This window comes from Miscanthus floridulus, chromosome 7 (assembly GCF_019320115.1).
Source record: "Miscanthus floridulus cultivar M001 chromosome 7, ASM1932011v1, whole genome shotgun sequence".
Lineage (NCBI taxonomy): Eukaryota > Viridiplantae > Streptophyta > Magnoliopsida > Poales > Poaceae > Miscanthus > Miscanthus floridulus.
In genome coordinates this window covers 27,463,953-27,476,431 of record NC_089586.1, presented here as the reverse complement: position 1 = coordinate 27,476,431, position 12,479 = coordinate 27,463,953, and the positions used below count along the sequence as shown (strand labels likewise).

The window sequence follows — 12,479 nt, the reverse complement described above, 5'->3', positions numbered from 1 at the left end:
ACACGATAAGGTTTATCCCAGTTCGAGCTTCAAAGCCCTATGTCCATTAGATAATTCTTCGTATTAGAATGCTCAAAATGACTTCTTACAACAAGAGAGAGAAGGAGACCGTATGGCTAGTTCTGATCTAGGGTTTCGGAATGAGGTCAACCCCCTCTAAAAGTTCCCTTGCCCGCCCTTATATCTCCGAAAGACAAGGGGCATACAAACTTTGGGTTTTTTTTCTAGTTTCCTTGGTATCCAAGGAAAGGCTAAGGCTTCTTCGACTCTAGGTATGGTCGTGGACGACATTGTAGAAACTATTGGTGGCAGCTTTTGCTGATGGCGGTGGCAGGTCTTGGCAGACGAGGAGCTCGTCATTCTGCCCGTCCCTTGTTCACCCACCCTCTAGTGTCCTTTGCACGCCAAGGGAGGAGAGGCTTGGAGGGCTGATGCATGGGTCTGGTGCGCCACTTGTCGTGTTGCGTCATGCCCCGAGTGTGACTCCTCACCAAAATACGCAGGCAACTCCACGCTAAGGTGGGAAGAACAACGACATGATAGAGATAGCTACACCGTGTCCCTGTTCAGGTGTCAGACGGGCATCTACCAGCTGGGCCAACCCGCTGAGTCCCGTTCAGTCGGGCAAGACCCTCGGGCGATGAGGGCCTAGGCTGTCTTGGGCTTTAGTCCCATTCTCGAGCTAACTTCGCTCGGGCAGAGGCCTTGGGCGAGGAAGGCTCAGGACTCGTGGGCTTTGGTTGGTGTGAGGGCTCGCAAGCGCACCTGCTGGGTGTAGCCACTGAACCCCTGACCGATTAAGACAATAGGTTAGGAGGTTAATTACACTTTTTAGTGCTAATGAAGGGGTTGACATAACCCTGATGTTAGATATTCATCAAGATGACTTATACGTTGATAGATTAAAGATTAAAAGTATTGTACATAGTAGAGATGATGTAGACAATTTTTGTAATCAATAAGAGATGACATGAATATCTTGTATGAAAGGATAATAAGTTAGTGGGATACTTATTGGGGAATGATGTAGACACCTTGTATGAAGGGATAAAACGTCTAGTGAGTACTAGCTTTATTAGATTATATAGGTATAGATATAGATTAAGATTTCAAGACGTGTATCCAAGTGGTAATGGTGGGTAATTATCTACCAATTCCATGAGGATGTTGAGAAATGTGATTTGTTGAGCACATGTTTGTATGCTCCATCAAAATGAACTAGGAGGTGGCTTTTTGCTCTGTATGGAGATGGTTACTCTAGAAAATAGGAATAATTATCCTAGTAATTTTAGCTTTTATTTTATTTTATTTCTCCATTGCCCTCCCTTAATAATGCTCTCACTCTCACAAAACGAATGTGTTCCTTAGTGTAGTAGAAATGGAGAAGAATAAGATCATTTCGGCTACTGTGTTTTTTAATCCTTGTGCAGGGATCTAAAAGCAATCCTACATTTTCAGTTGTCTTCTGTAGAGGCCTAGACCACATTTGCAATATATAACAAAGAGATACTTAACTGCCATGTGCGGCATGCCCAACTACCTCGCCGGCCGGACATAGTATGAGCAAGGAGGGTTCGCCGGAGATGGCGAAGGCAGCGCCGGTTCTGAGGTCATTTGCGTTGTTGTTCATGCACGCAGACGCGGTGGACGTGGCGCTGATGGCGCTGGGCCTGGTGGGCGCCATCGGCGACGGTATGTCGACGCCGGTAATGCTAACCATCATGAGCCACGTCTACAACGATGCAGGCAGCGGCCCTGATCACCTCCAGCAGTTCAGCTCCAAGATGAATCAGGTACACCGTAGATTCCATCTCTAACTTGACGAACCTGATGATCTACATATGCATCAGGTCTACGTACGTACGCAAATGTTACATGAACAACAACACTGACGCGTCCACCGGGTCTTGTATCAGAACGTGAGGAATACCCTCGTCCTGGCTGCCGCATGCTTTGTCATGGCGTTCCTAGGTGAGAGCACACTGCATGCCAATGCCCCGGCCGGCGCCTCTCTGACACCACCGTGGATTTCTTTTTTCCTCGTTCGAGCAGAGGGGTACTGCTGGACGCGGACGGCGGAGCGGCAGGCGTCGCGGATACGGCTGCGTTACCTCCGGGCGGTGCTCCGGCAGGACGTGGAGTACTTCGACCTCAAGACCGGCTCCACGTCGTCGGAGGTGATCACCAGCGTCTCCAACGACAGCCTCGTGGTGCAGGATGTGCTGAGCGAGAAGCTGCCCAACTTCGCGGTGAGCGTCACCACGTTCGTGGCCAGCTACGCCGTCGGGTTCGCGCTGCAGTGGCGGCTCACGCTGGTGGCGCTGCCGTCCGTGCTGCTGCTCGTCATCCCCGGCTTGCTCTACAGCCGAGTCCAGATCGGCCTGGCGCGCAAGATCAGGGAGCAGTACAGGCGCCCGGGCGCCATCGCCGAGCAGGCGATCTCGTCGGTGCGCACTGTGTACTCGTTCGTCGCGGAGAGGAGCACCACGGCGCGGTTTTCGGCCGCGCTGGAGGAGCTGGTACGGCTCGGGCTCAAGCAGGGGCTTGCCAAGGGCGTCGCCGTCGGCAGCAATGGAATCACCTACGCCATCTTCGCCTTCAACATTTGGTACGGCAGCCGGCTTGTCATGCACCACGGCTACAGGGGCGGCACCGTCTACATCGTCGCCCTCGTCATTGTACACGGAGGCGTGTATGTAACAGTACTACTCCCTTATTTCTAAATTATAAGACGTTTTAGTTTTTCTAGATATATTGTTTTTATTATGTATTTAAACATAGTGTATATTTAAATACGTAGTAAAAGTAATGAATTAAAAATTGTAATTTGAAACGGATTGAGAAGTACTAGCTAATTAACTGCAACTGCGTCTGTGCGTGATTCACCGTAAATTCTGTTGGATAAAACACCATTAACGAACGAATTGAACCGTGCAGAGCGCTGGGGTCGGCGCTGTCGAACATCAAGTACTTCTCGGAGGCAAGCGCAACGGCGGAGAGGATAACGGAGCTGATCAGGCGAGTGCCCAAGATAGACTCCGAGAGTGGCGCCGGCGACGTGCTGGACAACGTCACCGGCGAGGTGGAGTTCAGGAACGTGGAGTTCTGCTACCCGTCGCGGCCCAAGAACCCCATCTTCGTCAACTTTAGCCTGCACGTGCCGGCCGGGCGGTCGGTGGCGCTGGTGGGCGCCAGCGGGTCAGGCAAGTCGACGGTGATCGCGCTGCTGGAGCGCTTCTACGACCCGTCGGCTGGGGAGGTGACTCTGGACGGCGTGGACATCCGGCGGCTGCGGCTCAAGTGGCTGCGCGCGCAGATGGGGCTTGTCAGCCAGGAGCCGGCGCTGTTCGCGACGTCGATCAGGGAGAACATACTGTTAGGCAAGGAGGACGCCACGGAGGAGGAGATCATAGCTGCGGCGATGGCGGCGGACGCCCACAGCTTCATCTCGCAGTTGCCGCAGGGCTACGACACGCAGGTACGTAGCATCTTCTCCTTGCACTAGCACTTTCTGAAAACAGTCATATGGCTGAAAATGTAACTAGCATAACGGTGGCTTAGGCCCGGTTTGGTTTCAATATTAGATAAAAGTTAGCCGGCTAATAACTCATTATCTTATTTGGTCTAGCTAATGGATAGTTGTTACCTAAAGGTCTAGCTAACAATTAGCTAATCTATTATCTATACATGTTTTGATCTAAAAGAGATAATTATTAGTAGATAACTACTATCTATAGGGATCATATGCACCCTCTCGTTATATCTTGCACTCAAATCAATGTCTTCCTTTTTGGTGGAGCTTCTCCGTCAGCTTCACAAATAACTTCACTGGCTCCCCAACAAAACGCTAGATTAAATTTAAAATAGCTTTCGTAGAGAAGTTCCGTGGTTGGAGCTGCATGTGAGAGGAGCGGGAAAAAAAGAAGCTTTGCCAGCTCCCTCTCAATGTTGTGGGCCCTGTGCATAGCGGTGACTAGATTTGCTCGAGGGCGCCGGGAGGGGCGGTTGGGCAATTGCGAGCGAGGGGCGTGGAGGCCGGAGTAGGGAGGGACAAAGACCGGTGTAGGAAGGCCCCTCGGGCTAATGCGGGGAGGGAAGGAGGCCGGCATGAATAAGGTGGAGATAGAAGAGAAATAAGTAAGGAAAAAAGTAGAACAAAACGAATAGAGAAGATAGAAGGTTGTTATAGACATGGTTAACAACCACAAGAAGTTGTTTTTGTCAAAAAGAGTTGTATCAAAGAAGCTACTGTTGGAGGTATTTTTGGCTAGAGCCAAATCTCTACCAAACCAGCCCTTAACTTGTGTCTATTATTGTGTGGTAGAACCACCCGAAATAACACGTTTTTGGAGGCGCTCGTCTTCCACTAGACACTAAGCACCCCGAAAATTAGCTACATCGGATGGTTCCGTCGAGCACACCTCAAGAAAGAACTCGAACAATCCACGTTTTTCACCCAGGATCCAATAATGAGAACGGGTTTATAATACTTAGTCAATTTCATATAACAAGAGTTCTCGGAAAATACATTATTACAAAACCAAGTTTAGAGTGCGAAATTTAAACAGCGAAATTGAAATAAACATCTAGCGATAAAATACAAGGATCCATCTGTATCCACCAGAAGAATCCTCCACACAACAGTCACTCCTCAAGCTGCACCTGCAACAGAGGTAAATAAACCAACCCTGAGTACATAATGTACTCGCAAGACTGACACGACTAGTGGAAATAATTTCTCGACTCCAAAGGATATGATAAGCTTTATGGTTTGCTGGGTTTTCTTTTTGCGAAAAGCAATACTAGTAGTGAATCCTTATGTATGTATTTTATTAGCAGTCATGATTAGTTCATTAGCTAACCATTCTATGTAAGCACATGTTCTACTTTCAAGCAAGAGTTGAGCAATCAGATCTATTTCACCATCTTTCATCTTCTAGTTATTACTACGGTGCTAGATCATAGACAAGTTGTACCGTATCACACGGCGATTCACAAACCAATGTATCACATCTGGGTACCCCGAAACACACGTCCCGCTTGTACCCCAGACACAAGCAAGACCAACCCATCACTCTCCTGTCAAGGGGTCCACGTCCTCGTCCAAACTTGGACTCCAAGCCCCCACTCCTAAGTCCCGGACTCAGTGTGGTGCTTAGACCTCCACCATCCCTATCTCCAATCAGTCGGTCCGAAAAGAGCCGGAACCCACGATAAGAGAGCAACGCTCCCATAAGCAAGTATGTGCTCAGGATAATAAGTCTGTGACCTAACTAGAATCCACAGCAACGGACGGTCCTTAACCGACATGGACAGAAAAAACAGTATAACCAAGCTATGCCCCATTGGCCGTGGAACACAACCTATTACACCCACCAATACTCATACCATATCCCTTCTCGGTATCCATTTTCTTTCATCATTTTATCATGAGAGTAATAATAATAATCGCCTATTATAAGTAACGACAGGTTACTCACACTACCGATAGTCCAAGCATAGCAGCTACTCGACCTATGCTAGTAGGACTCATAGGTAGGTTATCTATGCATGTAGTTTAATATAAATCCTGTAACGTAAATGCACATCGCATATATATATCTAGTGATTATTCAAAATAAGGGATATGCACCGGGGCTTGCCATAGGCTGGCGGAGTGTCAGCTAAGTTAGTCAGTGAAGGCTCCGGGACCTCCTCCTGCACAAGGACCTCCCCCTCGTACTCCTCGATCACCTCCTCGTACTCCTGCTCTCCGACGGTTACGAACTCCACCAACTCGTTCTCTACATGCATGCAATGATGATACAACACTTAGTATTTTGGCAACAACAACTCTTAAAATAAGAATACACATGCTAAGCTACTAAGCTAGCTCTAATGACTAAGATACTAAGCTAATCATTATCTCTACCAAATAGATTCCAAGCTCACCCTATAAGTGCTTAATTTTTTTTATAAACCAACATCATGTATTATTCATTTAGCCTTAATGGGCATTTAGCTACCATATTAAATAGTCTATTTTAGGGCTACAAAAATTACAGTGAGCACATAATAATACAATGAAGCTACTATAAAAATTTTAGGGTTTTTGCTATCACCAATCTACCACAAAAATTCATACAATAATTAATTTAATAATATTGAGCACTCTCAAATAATTTGATAGCTCCTTGTGTCAACAAGCACATATATGAACTAAATACACTAATAGATAGAGCACAATTTTAGGAACCTAACAAAATTTGTTTCATAATTTTTTGATATCTATATTATTTTATATTAATTACCAAAGTTCAGCTTAGAATTAAAATAAAAAGCTATTTCTATTTTTCATGAAAAAGATAAACCAATTTCGGCCCAACACGGCCCACGCGTGGAGGCGGCCCATGGCGGGGAGCCCGCGCGCGCTGGCACTCTTGTAAAAACGCCCTCGCGTTATCAGACAATAGCGCAAACATTACACGTACTGTTTCTATAGACAAGCGACTTTGCAACGGAGCCCTCGTATCTTTTTACCTTCGCACCGGAGAGGTCCACAAGACGCCTCACGCTCGCCTGGCGCGGCGGGCGGTGGCACTAGGCGGTACGTCGGCCACCCGAGACCCTTGCAGACCTAGCTAGGTGACCGATGCTCACCTATGGGCCAACGCGCGACGATGGGCGGTGGTTGCACGAACGGCGGTGAAGCAGAGCGGGCTCTCCCCGGCGGCGACAACCGTGTTTCGATGAGCCACAACATACAACAGATAATAGAGGTGACAGATAAGTATTAGTGACGCACCATGATCCTACCCGTGGCGGTGTCCTGGCTAGAGACGCCCCGAGCAAGTCTGGCCGCGTGCGCGCAGCGAGCTCGACGACGAGCCACAACAATACACCCATGACATCGGTGTGGAGGCAGCACTAGGTCTGCGACTAGAGTGTGCACGACGAAGAGGGGGGTCTAGGCGAGGGTAGTGGTGTGGTCAATTCAACGTGAGATGATGAGGTTGGAGCTGGCCACGATGAGGTGGGCTGGGCCTTAATGGCGCGGCGGTGGGAGCAAAGCTCCAAAATTGGAGCTCGGCCTTGGCCGTAATCAAGGCGGGGTGGGGCGGTCGGCAAGAGGACGTAAAGGCGGAGACGCGGGCACGAGGAATTGATGAGAGGTGCTCCATCTCTGACTCACCGTAACCGCGACTCGACGGCGGCAGAAAGCAAAGGAAGAAAGAGAGAGACAGGGCGCGATAGGTGGGCTCGGCTCGTCCTCGCCTTGGCGGGACACGAGCGGCGAGATCAGAAGACCCACGCACTGGCGCTAGCCGATAGGCGCGCGCGCCCGACCGACGTGGCCCGCGCGACCGCAGTGTCTTAATTGACATGGCAACGTCGCCTCGACCACGTGCGCGCGGCAGAGGCGACACACACAGGACCAGCAACAACGTAGAGATGCAGCGGACAGGAGCTGACGTGACGATGATGCGACGGCAGCGACAGTGTCGCGACGCGAGGTAGCAGTGGACGGATGCGACGGCAACGCAGCGCGGCCGCGGCGGCACCAACGGCATCAGCGTGAGGCTGGGCAACAGGGTGCGGGGCCAGCAGCTCGCTGCGGTCGGCCTCGGCCAAGCCCAGGTGACACGACCAGCCAAGTGCGGACAGTACGGGGTGACCATGCGGGACGCGGTCATGGGCGCGGCGCTGGGGTGGCCGCGCGGTCATCGGCGCGGCGTGGGGTGGCTGCGCGGTGACCGCGCACACAGCGCCACCATCCCGAGACATGTGATGTGCATGAATTTTAAAGCGCTCAACACGACCAAACGATCGCTCCAGGAGCTAAACCAGCTTCACCATGCTCAAGATGGTATATGAGACTATCAAATCGATCTATAACACTACACCACCCTTTAACGCAATCTCTCATAATAAATTGCTAAACATAGCAATGTCTAGCTGTTGGTAGACTTAAAATTTCTAAGTTTTTGAGCTGGATTTGTTTTCAAGTTCCGTTTCTAGACTATTAGAAATACAAGCTAGTAACATTATTTTTCTACAGCAAGTATTTCATTGTCATCTACTAAAGTTTGTACTTCAAACTTTATTTAAGTGTCACATACATAGTTCTATAGTATTTTTACTTAATAAAAATTGATTTTCAACCTTAAGTGATGACTATTGAATCATTTTTATGTATCATTTGTGTTAATCATTTTTCATGCCAAGAAATTTATTTTTACACCTTCTCACATACATTATCACAAAAAACATGATGATCATAACATAGTTTAGCAAGTTGTTTAAGTGGTAACACCGAGGGTGTTACATATTGCTAGAAATAGTCATTACTCCACTATGAACGACCTCCACTCTACATTCTACTTTATTCTTGATATGGAGTGCGTAAGCCTAGTATAAGTAGTGACCACTTGTCTACATGGACTGCTAGTAATGATATAGATTTATTTGCTTATCCGTTCTATTGCATCTTGTTAGCCATCCACTTTAGATGTGGTCTCGGCTAAAAGTGAATCATCACTCTTCGTTATTGTAGATTGCATCAAACTGATAACTACCCATCAGGAGAATAAGTTATGTTGCCTGTTTTTGTTAAGATGATTTATATTTTTTCTATGTATGAATAGATTGGCCATTATCTCTTGTGGAATGTTATTTTGTGATTTTTTTCTATGCTTATTTGAATATATTGGCCTTTGAAATAATGTCCTTTTTCAGTTGCATTTGACATCAAAAGATAATTTGAATTTTAACTTTGAATCACCTTTTATTCCGAGGCAAAGATTCCATCAATTGGCCATCCTCAAGAAATTGTTTTTTCTATGTTTTATCTTTTAAACTGTTATATTGAACTATGTTTTATTTTCTAGTGTATTTGACATAAAAAATATTTTGAATGGCTACAATAAATCTTTTTAGGTCAACTTCAAACTCTTAATGCATTAGATGCAATGAAGATAGTTGGCTTAGTATTTCTTATTTAATTGAATTTGTAGGTAATTGAGAAATATGTAATAACCAATTTTAGATTAACTTTTATGTAGTGGCACTTGGGGTACATTATTAATGCCCTGTGTAGGTTATAAAGAAGGGTAAAATGATATTTCTAAATTAGTTTTAAGTAATGGCAGTGGTGACCAAACAATATGTCAATGGAAAAATGATCAAACATGTCAAATTTGCATATGCATAACACAAAAGGTTTAGATAAATTCTTCTAGCCAAGGTATGTGCTGATCATTTTTTTAACAGCCATCAATCATGCATGTACATAGCAACTGTAACAGAAGTTTTTGAAATGATATTAAGAGAGCATATATACAAACAAAAGTTCGCTGACAAGATTAACTTGCAGCAAACATACATACAAGATTAACTTGCAACAAACATACATATCAACTTTGCTGAAGAAATTAAAGTTCCACTATTCCTCTATACTCTTGCCACAACAGTCTGGGCTATCGTTTTTGTTTCAAAAAACTACAAATGGATAAAAGTGTTAGATTTTCATGAAACAAAGTTCATTCTAATTTGTTGATATCTATACAAATCAAAGACCTTTGAACTGGACTTGTTATGTGGAATATAAGTTGTTGTTCTTACCTGGATACTAACCATATATAGATAAAAAACAGGTGGGTGAGCGTGGTATCCAAATATCTGGAGGACAGAAGCAAAGGATTGTTATTGCCAGAGCAATCCTAAAATCACCTAAGATCCTTCTTCTTGATGAAGCCACTAGTGCACTAGACACGAATTCAGAACGTGTTGTGCATGAGGCGCTTGAGTTAGCCTCCATGGGACAAACTACTATTGTTGTCGCACATCGTCTCTCCACTGTCCGAAATGTCGATATAATTGTTGTCATGCAGAATGGTGAGGTTAAGGAGATGGGATCACATGATGATCTCATTACCAATGAGAATGGCCTCTATTCATCTCTTGTCCACCTTCAGCAGACCAGAGATTTAACAGACACCAACAAGGTCGGCGGAATTGCAAGCCAAAGTATGAGCAGAGATTTCTCTACAGCTAGTAGGACAATCTCAACATGGTCAATTTGTGATACAGAACATGATGATAACAAAGATAATTCAAACCTTCCTGTTCCATCCTTCATGACAATACTTATGCTTAATGCACCAGAGTGGAAGCAGGCGTTGATAGGAAGCTTCGGTGCAATTGTGTTTGGAGGCATACAACCAATATTTGCATATTCCATTGGAAGCATGATATTTGTCTACTTCTCAACAAATCATGAAGAGGTCAAGGAGAAAACAAGGACTTTTGCACTTATTTCCATCAGCCTTACAGTTCTTTCATTCTTAACTAGTATTGGGCAACATTATAACTTTGCTGTCATGGGGGAATTCCTAACAAGAGGGTCAGAGAACAAATGCTTGCAAAATTTCTCACTTTCGAGATTGGGTGGTTTGACCATGATAAGAATTCTAGTGGTTCCATATGCTCACAACTTACTAGAGACTCCAACATTGTAAGTACAAATAAAGCTTGTAAATATTTAGAAAACGATATTACTGACCAGATATAATATTTGTATTGTAGGTGAGGTCACTCCTGGGTGATCGAATGTCTCTAGTCATCCAGACAGTTTCTGCAGCTGTAACTGCCTACATCATGGGTCTGGTTATAGCTTGGCGTATGGCCCTCGTCATGATAGCATTACAACCCATTATCATTGTTTGCTTTTATGCCCGCCGTGTTTTACTGAAGAGTATGTCCAAGAAATCAATACACGCACAAGATAAATGTAGTAAGCTAGCTGCTGAGGCTGTCTCTAATCTTCGGACCATAACTGCTTTCTCATCCCAGAACCATGTCTTGTGCCTCTTTGACCAAGCACAAGATGGTCCACGCAAGGAAAGCATCCGACAGTCCTGGTTTGCAGGTATCATTCTTGGCACCTCCATGGGCCTTTTGAAATGCACGTGGGCACTCACCTTGTGGTATAGTGGCATGCTCATGGCTGGGCACCATATTACAGCAAAGGCCTTCTTCCAAACCTTCTTGATTCTATTAACCACAGGACGTGTGATTGCAGAAGCAGGTAGTGTTACAACAGATCTTGCTAAGGGTGCTGATGCAGTTGCTTCAGTGTTTGCCATTCTTCATCGAGAAACAAAAATGGATCCTGACAGCCCTGAGGGATATAAACCAGAGAAGCTCAAAGGTGAGGTGCACATTAGAGGAGTTGATTTTGCATATCCATCAAGACCGGATGTGATCATTTTCAAAGGATTCTCCTTGAGCATCCAACCAGGCAAGTCAACGGCACTTGTTGGGCAAAGTGGTTCTGGAAAGTCAACTATCATTGGACTTATAGAGAGGTTCTATGACCCAACTAGCGGGGTGGTAGAGATTGACCTTAAAGACATCAAAACATACAATCTTCGTGCCTTGCGACAACATATTGGACTGGTCAGCCAAGAGCCAACACTATTTGCAGGTACCATTAGGGAGAACATTGTGTACGGCACAGAAGCGGCTAGTGAAGAAGAAATTGAGAATGCGGCAAGGTCAGCAAATGCACATGGCTTCATTAGCAACCTCAAGGATGGATATGAGACAAGGTGTGGTGAGCAAGGTGTTCAACTGTCAGGAGGACAGAAGCAGCGCATTGCAATCGCCCGTGCAATATTGAAGAACCCTGCTATCTTGCTATTAGATGAAGCTACTAGTGCATTGGACAACCAGTCTGAGAAGGTGGTCCAAGAGGCATTGGACCAAATGTTGGTCGGAAGGACAAGTGTAGTGGTGGCACACAGGTTGAGCACTATTCAGAACTGCGACCTAATTATTGTGCTTGATAAAGGAGTTGCTCTGGAGACAGGCACACATGCATCCCTCATGGCCAAGGGTCCTGCTGGAACATATTTTGGATTGGTTAATATGCAGCAAGGAGGCAACAATTTGCATGAAAACACATTAGCTCCAGATTTGCAGCACTATTGATTTTCCACTTTGTATTAACAAATAATCAAGAATGCTTCGGCAAACCATTAAAACTAGCAGGAACCCCCACGGCAATCGCCGCGGGCTAGGCAGAGCGAGGTGGCATTATTGGTTTTGTTCCCTGTAGAACATATATGCATCTATTATTTGTGACGTGCAAAAGATAAATTCTCTGAGATATGAACACATAAAAGTTGATTTTTTCCATAGTAGCACTCCAATAAACATTTTGAGAGAAGAAGCATGAGAAATTCTGTACCAAATACTGACTTAACTTTTTCCAGATATATCTCTACCTGAGAAAATGGTAAATCAACCTATTTTACCATTCAACTAATGTAACAACTCAAGAAAAAAATCTAACATATAAGAAATAGTACACATTATTGGGAGTGAAAACAGTCATATATAACCCCTGCAAGAAGATAACAGGAGCAGTCTTCTTAAACAGGCCCAAGAAAATTGGAATAGGACAACAAACTATGACTAAAATAACATATAGGTGTTGG

At 45.4% G+C, this 12,479-nt stretch overlaps 1 pseudogene; it reads left to right on the top strand.

The window, feature by feature from the left end:
* The first annotated feature begins 1,480 nt into the window (after positions 1–1,480).
* On the top strand, positions 1,481–12,179 carry LOC136466759 (putative multidrug resistance protein; annotated as a pseudogene).
* Positions 12,180–12,479: the final 300 nt, after the last annotated feature.